Source organism: Cetorhinus maximus, chromosome 25 (assembly GCF_964194155.1).
Source record: "Cetorhinus maximus chromosome 25, sCetMax3.hap1.1, whole genome shotgun sequence".
In the NCBI taxonomy this organism is placed as follows: domain Eukaryota; kingdom Metazoa; phylum Chordata; class Chondrichthyes; order Lamniformes; family Cetorhinidae; genus Cetorhinus; species Cetorhinus maximus.
In genome coordinates, this window is record NC_135903.1 from 34,981,569 (window position 1) to 34,990,764 (window position 9,196).

Sequence of the window (9,196 nt, forward strand, 5' to 3'; positions counted from 1 at the left end):
CTGGAGGAACAGCACCTCATCTTCCGACTAGGCACTTTACAGCTTTCCGGACTGAATATTGAATTCAACAACTTTAGATCTTGAACTCCCTCCTCCATCCCCACCCCCTTTCTGTTTCTTCCCCCTCCATTTTGTTTTTTCCAATAATTTATATAGATTTTTCTTTTCCCACCTATTTCCATTATTTTTAAATCTATACCTGTAATGCCCTGTCAGTCTTTCCACCCCACCCCTACTAGAGCTGTATCTTGAGTGTCCTGCCATCCATTCTTAATTAGCACATTCTCTTAGATAATATCAGCACCTTTAACACGTCTTTGTTCATTTGTCTGTGACATCTTTTGATTATCTGCTCCTATCACTGCTTGCTTGTCCCTACAACCAACCCCCCCCCCACCCCAACCAACTTCTCTCCCCCTACCCCACCCCCCACCTTAAACCAGCTTATATTTCACCCCTCTCCTAACTGTACTCCGTTCTGCTGAAGGGTCATGAGGACTTGAAACGTCAACTCTTTTCTTCTCCGCCGATGCTGCCAAACCTGCTGAGTTTTTCCAGGTAATTCTGTTTTTGTTTTGGATTTCCAGCATCCGAGGTAGTTTTTTGTTATTACAGCAACACTGAGCACCCAAAGCCCCGCCTGTCTCAGTCAGTAGTACCACTTTAATATGTAAATTGGGATTCAATGCCCATGATTGCCTTTTTAGGTGAGAACTATTTGGGGCATGAAGTGTTACTCACTCTGACTTGTTTCACTGAGATTAGTGTTAAAGAGACGCAGCCATGGTAAGTTTGGAATGATGCTCCTCTGGCCCTCACAAAGATAATCTGGGCCACAGTAGACCTGGAACCTCTTTACTGTGCTTGTGGTGATTAGCTGGTGTACTATATTGGTCAGTTGACCCAAAGTTTTACAATGACCCCAATAAATTCCTGTTGATAAGTTGGTTAAGTGTAAGACCAAGTCTGTACCAGCTACATCCTACAAACTGCAGTGTGACAAATTACAAGTCAATCTGCCTCTTAACAGTTGGCCAAAACACTGAGATCACCCCCTTCTCCTCTTTGAACACTGCCACTATGCCTTTACCTTGTAGCTGAATTGAGGGTCTTTATTATATCTCATCTAAAGGTTGGCACCTCTAAGAAATGCAGCACTCCCTCAGTCCAGCTTAAACTCAAGTCCTATCTGTAGGGCTTAAAAGCACAACCTTCTGACCCAGTGTTGAGGGCTTGATGAACTGAGCCAAACTGACACAATGACATCCATAAGTTTATGAAAAGAAGAAGCTCTGAAAATAACATACCAGCTGTGTTGTATTACAAGGAGCTAATGTATTAAAGAGTTAAGCCAACATTATTCATGAGTTAGCAGATCACTCATGGTCATTATCAAATATCGTCTGCTTTATTTTAAAACAGCACTTGGGAATAATTCCATATTGTTCAAAAAACATTAGCTGAAAACTGTAACTGATAGCCTGGAATTGAGAGAGCATTCTTATGGTACTTGCATATATTGCTCATTGCTTTTTAATATCTTCATAAATGATCTGGGCCTAGGAGTCTCAAGAACGGTGGCTAAATTAGTATCTAATGAAGTTGATAGACACCCAAACTGAGTGGGATAAGTTACAGGAGGATGTGAATGTACTTGGAAATTGAGCAGGAGTATGGCAGATCAGATTCAATGTAGATGTATGCAAAGCACTTCATCTTGAAACAAAAACAACCAGGAAGATATTCGATGTGAATGGAGAGAAATTAACGTGCATGGAAAAGGAAAGAGGTCTGGGCTTCCTGACTGACAATAAATTGAAGTTAACACAGCAAAATGTCTGCTGCTGGTGAGCAAAACAAATCAGATGTCAGGATGTATTTAAAGGTCAATAAACTGAAATAGTGAGGTAATCTGACAAGTTATAAATCATTGGTGCAACCGCACATAGAATATTGTTTGCAGTTCTGGTTGCCACAGCACAAAGCAAATATTGCAGGTATCGGAAGGGCACAGAAAAAACGTCCTGAATGATTGAGGAACAGGCTTCCTAGGGAGATAGTGGAAGCAGATACTATCGATGAAGTTAAACGCGGGTTAGATAGATTTCTTTGAGAAAAATGATTTTGAGATACACTATATGAGTAATTTGATATGTGGTTAGTATAGCAAGATCGGCTGGTCAAGGAAAGCAAAATGAGCCAGTGGCTGGGGTGGAGGGTGGAGGCAATCAGGAGGGTTAGTACACCAACCTTTCCCTTTACTGCAGCATCTACTCCCACTAAAATCCACTATTCATAATCTAACATTTAAAATACATAAACATCCTAGCCAGAGACGTATGGCTACTTATTGTCCATCTAACTGAGGGCTTTTAGCAGTGTTCACAAGAATATATTCTTTTATCTGCAAGGATAATTTCTATTCTCATACCTGAATGCTCAACCTTCTTGTCCCCTAAACCCATTTGATTTACTAACTTTAGTGTTTTAATCTGTTTCACCAGGTCTCAGATGAAGAAAGTCATGATTGGGTTTTGGCAGTTCCTCCCCAACAAATCTCCCTGGCTGGGTTTAAATCTGCCTCAGTGAGGGCATTTTTCTAATACTTCACTCATGGCGAGGGGAGAAGGAGGTAAGACTGGCCACCTGTCACTGGCAGGCAGCAGACTGACATTTCACTCATCGATCTAGGCTGTCTGCTGCCACCTATTGCTAGGCCAAAGTGAAGACTACAGCTGACAGCCATCCATAGTCTCTGACTGCCATCTACTGTGAGAGACTGCAGCTCTGTCATGGAACAGACTTCCTGGCTGCCATCTATTGTTCTCAGAAACTCCCCGCAGCCCTTATTAAAGTTTGGCTTGGGAGTATCTCTCTCATCTCCAAGCCAGAAAGCTGTAAGATTATACCTCATTCTGAACTCAATCTTGGCTGACACTTCAATGCAATCCTGAAGGAGTGCAGCATTGTCGGAGGTTCCATCTTGTGGATCTGCTAGAATCTACCTCTTCAGGATGGCCATATAAAATGACACAATTTGAAGCAGAATTCTCTTGGTGTCCTGGGCAGCACTCATCTCTCTCCATTGCTCCGCACAGGCTTGGTGTTAACTGTTTCAAGATGGGCAATACCATAGACAATAGCACCACTGATCCTGGAGATGCAGCCAGCATTTCAGAGTAACAGCGCTATGTTACCAGACTGTTTATAATGAATAGGAGGTTTAACTAGGACAGAAAACATATTTGAAAGGTTGAGGAAGGGAATCGCTACCAGTAGTAAGTGCAACACGAGAAGCACATGTGTACACAAAAGTTTTAATATTTTACTCTTGGATCTCATATAGCATTGCTCATATAAGCTGCTAACTGTGATGTCTGAAGGGCAATGTTAAAGATTGATCGAAACTGTGGCACAGTCAAAAATCCATGCTGCTTATAGATAGAAAGGAAATCAAAGAGTATCAAGGACTGCGAATCATCCAAAGCTCAGTTGAGAATAATCAGAAAATGAGTATTTGCTGAAATTTAATAAGGACTTCCTGATGTTGGATATTGTTGCTGATAAAGGAGGCAGCAGTGTGCGAAAGCTCTTAGAACAAAGGGTCAGTGCCCACAGGAGATAAAGAGAGAAAACAGGAGAGAAAAATGTTTCCATGTCTTAACAATAGAGATGAACTGAAGAACAATTTGGGCAGATATCCCGTTAAGAGTTTGTAAAATGGGGCCTCAATTTAATGACTGGTCCAAAAGACAGCACCTTAAACAGTGCAGCACCCCCTCAGTATTGTACTGAAGTGTCAGCCTGGGTTACCTGTTCAAGTTTCTAGAGTGGGATTTTAATGCACAACCAGAGGCAGGAATGCTACCGCCTGGACACAACTAGCACTGCAGAAGCTGTTAGATTTCTTATCCGGTGGTTTGTCCTGTTAGGATCGGGAGTTTGTGAAAGATCTGTTCCTCGGATTGGTGATGAATAAATTCAAAATCAGGCATCTTCAACAACACATCCTGTCATTTTCATATTACTGTGGAAGGACAATACTCAAAAACACATCAACACAACTCAGGTCGATCTGAGCAGCAGGCAAAGAATTTACAAGTGACAACTGTGAGGTGCATGTCACAGATTCGAAAACACTTCAAGAATAAAATTGTTTATCTTTATACACTCCAAGACATTAAATAAAAATTCTGGGCCAGTAGCATTATTCAGGATGAGATCTTTATTTGTTGCTGAAGGGTTGACGTTTGCGATGGGTTTAAAGAAAGATGTTTATGGGACAGTTTGATGCTTACCTCACGCTTGTCAACTACAGTCAGCTACGCTCTGACTCTAGCGAATGAACATTTCAAATGCTGGTTGTTAGAGACTAGCCTTTAGGTTGAATCTCCTGAGGAAGTGTAGGGGGGAGTCACGCTGAGCCCTGAACCTTGACTCCAGGCATTGGTGCGGGATTAGATGCTGGATCTTCCTTCTGTGGGGCACTCTCTGCGGGACATCCCCCGTGGCTGCCAAGGAGTTCTGTCAGCCAAGCCGCCGCCGGCAGGCAGCCATGTTGGAGAGTGATGTCCTCTGGAGTGGAGCCAGGATCCCTGAGCGCAGGCTGAAGTGAGGGGGCAGAGCAGAACCGTGTGGGGCAGCAGCAGCAGTCACGGGGAGAAGGAGCAGGAGCCCAAACAGAGCAGCCTGAAGACTCAGGTGGGACAGTTAATCAGCACAGAAACTCCCTGAGTCTGAGAAGCCCCAAAGTGCAGAAGATACCCTTCATAGTCTGGATGGCAGGGTAATTGGGTTCGAGGGGAACCAGCAATAAGAGTGCCATGAGCGCGCTGGCTTTAAACTCTGTTCCTTTACTGCACTTCAACTTCAGTTGTAACCCCAAACCCACGTTGTGAACACTGAGAACTGTAGGCAGGAGAAAAAGATTCGGGATCACTAACCACCATCCCTGCTGAATGTGAGACATCCCTGCTCCCACGGTTCAACAACCAAGCCTGACAATTGGCTGATTCGAGACAAGCAGTTGAACTCTCGATGGCTTCCTTTTGTGTGTCTGGAAAGTCAGGCCATGGTCGCCCATCCCTAAAAAACTCATTTCTTCAAGTTAAGCTTTCTCATGAACTTATTAATAGGTTTGATGCCGGTGGAATAATCCCTGCATTGGAACTTCTGTATATTCTGTGTGTTTTAATCCTGTGTTACAGAAGGACCACATCATAGCAAACAGAGTATCGACCATGAGTCCACTTTTGGAAGCGAAAGGTGCCTTTTATGGTCATGTAACTAACAGAGAAAAAACAGAGTTTTGAGCACTGAAGGAATGATTAACAAGCAGTAAAACACTTATATTTAATACTATGAATCTACCATGTGAGGCACAGCAACAAGAAGTGTCAACAATTGAGAACTTTAAAGGTGGGAGAACAAATTCACGCCAGTTTTATAAAGGCATTGGTGAATAGCATTACTGATCGATCTGTAAAGCCTCATATTTTCAGTATCAGTGAGATACTTTTATATCAGCTGCATGTAATATTACTTTGGGAAGTTGTTGGGTCCAGTGCCCTTGGTTTGCTGGGGCTAAAGGATCCGGGCTGCATGCTTTGTTCAGGGTGACTGAGTTGGCACAGAGACAGAGAACATTAGGAGGTCATTGTTAGAATAAACACATGCTGTTTATTTACAAACTAACTCTACAACTATACTAGTGTGTTCACAACATAGAACTCTGTCTTCACTCATCGGTGACTAACTCAAGACTCTCTCACATAGAGGCAGCCCGCGCTACTCTGCTATTGGACAATACGATCATGTGATCTTACATTACAATACTCATCTTAAAGGTATATTACATCTCAGATTACTACACCCCTCCCCCTTTACTGAAAAATACATTTTACAATTTTTCAATGTATCAAGTCATTTACACAGTTCAATTATTTACAAAGTCAGTCTCTCTGGGGGTTTCCTTATGCGTGTAGAACATCTCAGCTCTACAGCTTCTGAAGTTGGCTTTGGAGTCTTCCTCACCGAAATCATCCGAGCATCAGGTTCTACAGCAGCTACCTGTAAATTTGTCTCTTCAACTCTATCAGGTACAGTCGTCCCTTCAAATTTTTCCAAATTCTTCCTTGACAACTGAGGCATATTTCTGTAGTAGCTGTGAAAGTCCATTAGTTCTTGGTTGGACGATTTCATTCCATTCCAATTTAATTTCTTCCAGCCACTTTCATCCGAGGAGACTAGGTCCCTCGCCTGCTACTACTATCAAGGGTAATCTCACTATCTGACCTTAATAGTTTCCTGTGACTTTTCATGAAACAGCCCAAGAGCGGCGGAGCAGATAAAACAGCTGGTGGTCCCCTAGAGCGGGACCGGGAGGCAGTGTGAGAGGAGCGGTGGTCTTGGTAAGATTTAAAAAGAGTGGAAACTGAGAGCCAGAGCGGAGATTTAAAAAGAGCGGGAGCTGAACTCGGGGCTGAAAGCGGCACGAGGACAGAGCGAGAGTTCTGAGGAGACTCGGAGCTGACCAGACAGGAGAGGCCAGTGAGAGCAATATAAAAGGGTGCAAAAAACAGAGGCCGAGATCGGAGAGGAGAGGCCAGTGAGAGCGGTATATAAGGGTGTGAACAACAGAGGCCGAGATCGGAGAGGAGAGGCGTAACCCTCAGGACCTTCAGGTGGTGGAGTTCAAAGTGACGTCACGATTCAAAAAGTGACACGACGCAGGGGAGGCAGCTGATTGGTAAGTAGGGTCAGGTGAGTACTAGATAGATTCTTGATTGGTAAGGGGATCAAATGTTACGGGGAGAAGGCGGGAAAATGGGGTTGAGAAACTTATCAGCCATGATTGAATGGCGGAGCAGACTCGATGGGCCAAATGGCCTAATTTCTGCTCCTATGTTTTATGGTCATTATGATTCTACTTTTTCTACTAATTAAACTGCTGCAGTCCATTAGCTTAAACAAAATAAGGTGAGGAATTTGGACTATCATGGGAGTGTTTGGAATGGAATAAGACTCCTAGCATAATTAGTATTCTTTAAAGGGAGTAACTAATGAGCTTAATCTAAAGGGAAGTCATGGCAGCAGTGCTCACACCCGTGATATGCTCCTCCTGTGCTATGTGGGAAGCCATGGACACTTCCAGTGTCCCTCGCAACCATGTGTGCAGGAAGTGTATCCAGCTGCAGCTACTGGCTAAACACATTTTGGAGCTGGAGCTGCGGGCGGATTCACTGTGGAGCATCCACGATACTGAGATTATCATGGACAGAACGTTCAGTGAGGTGGTCACACCACAGGTAAAGACTGAACAGGCAGAAAGGGGATGGGTGACCACCAGGCAGAGTACAGAAAGGCAGATAGTACAGGAGACCCCTGTGGCCATCCCCCTCTCTAACAGATATACTGTTTTGGATACTGTTGGGGGAAACGATTTCTCAGGGGAAAGCAGCAGGAGCCAAGTCCATGGCATCACGGGTGGCTCTGCTGCACAGGAGAGGAGGAAGAAGAGTGGCAGGGCTTTAGTGACAGGGTATTGAATAGTTAGGGGAAAAGACAGGTGTTTCTGCAGCCGCAAAAGAGACTCCAGGATGGTATGTTGCTTCCCTGGTGCCAGGGTCAAGGATGTCTTGGAGAGGCTGCAGGGCATTTTGAAAGGCAAGGGTGATAGCCAGTGGTCATGGTACATATTGGTACCAATGACATAAGTTAAAAAGGGATGAGATCCTACAAGCTGAATACAGGGACATAAATTAAAAAGTAGGACCTCAGAGGTAGTAATCTTAGGATTCTTACCAGTGTCAATTGCTAGTGAGAGTAGAAATAACAGGATATATTAGATAAATACGTGGCTGAAGAAATGGTGTAGTGGGGAGGGATTCAAGATTCCTTGGATATTGGGACCAGTTCTGGGGAAGGTGGGACCAGTACAAAGAGGACGGGTTGCATTTGGGCAGGACTGGGACCAATGTCCTTGGGGTTGGGGGCGGGGTTGGGGGGGATGATTCTGGTGTGAAGGGCTTATAATTAGAAGCAAATGTATTAAAATGATGTTCCCAACGTGCAGCAGCATGAAAAGTGACCCACTATTGACGAGTGGAGTGGACAATCGCAAAATGTTTTCACGATGGCATAAGAACGATTTTTGGCCTTCTCACCACATTGTCCCCCACTGCCGGCCATCATGCCCATGCCAACAGGGATGGAAAATTCTTGGTCCTCCTTTGCAGAATTCTAAAATGCTCCCAACCCTTAGACTTATCTTTTTTTTGGCAACTTTATACACCTGTTCCTTTGGTCTAATATAATCCTCGATTTCTTTCATTAGTCATGATTGGAAAACTTTCCTTGTTGGGTTTTTGTGTATTAAAGGGATATATTTTTGCTGTAAACTATGCATTAGTTCTTTAAATGTTACCCATTGCATGTCTACCATCACACCTTTTCATGTATTTTCCCAATCCACCATACCCAATTTGCCTCTCAGACATTCATAGTTTCCTTTTTAGATTTGAGACCCTAGTTTCTGATTGAACTACATCACTTTCAAACTTGATGTAAAATTCCAACATATTATGGTCACTCTTTCCTAAAGGCTCCTTTACAAAATCTTGAATTTCAAATCTATTGAGCAGAATGCTTTTTTTTAGAATATTAGCAATAGAAAACTGACATTAGGCTAGCGAGTTCTCTTTGTAGCAGATTTTACTGCTATCCATTTTCTCAACATATCACTCCATCACTTTGCCTCTTGAGGACCAGTGTCAGCTCCCAACTCCTAAATTTGCAGAAAATATCCATCAGATATTGGTGCCGAGTATTGGTTCAATTTTAGCATTCTCACATCTGAGTGGCATCAAGGACCCCTAGTAAAATTGAAGTCAATGGGATTCACAGAATTCAAGGAATCACAGGATTGCAGAATTGTTATAAAAACATGCAAATATATGAATTAGGAGCAGGACCAGGCCATTTGGCCCTTCAATCCTGCTCTGCCATTCAATAAGATCATGGCTGACCTGACTGTGGCCTCAAATCCACTTTCCTTCCTACCCCTTATACCGTTGTCAATCAAGAATCTACCTAACTCAACCTTGAAAATGTCCAATGACCGTCCCTCCACTGCTGTCTGAGGAAGGGATTTCCACAGATCATGAACCTCTGGCTTACAGCATAGAAGGAGGCAATT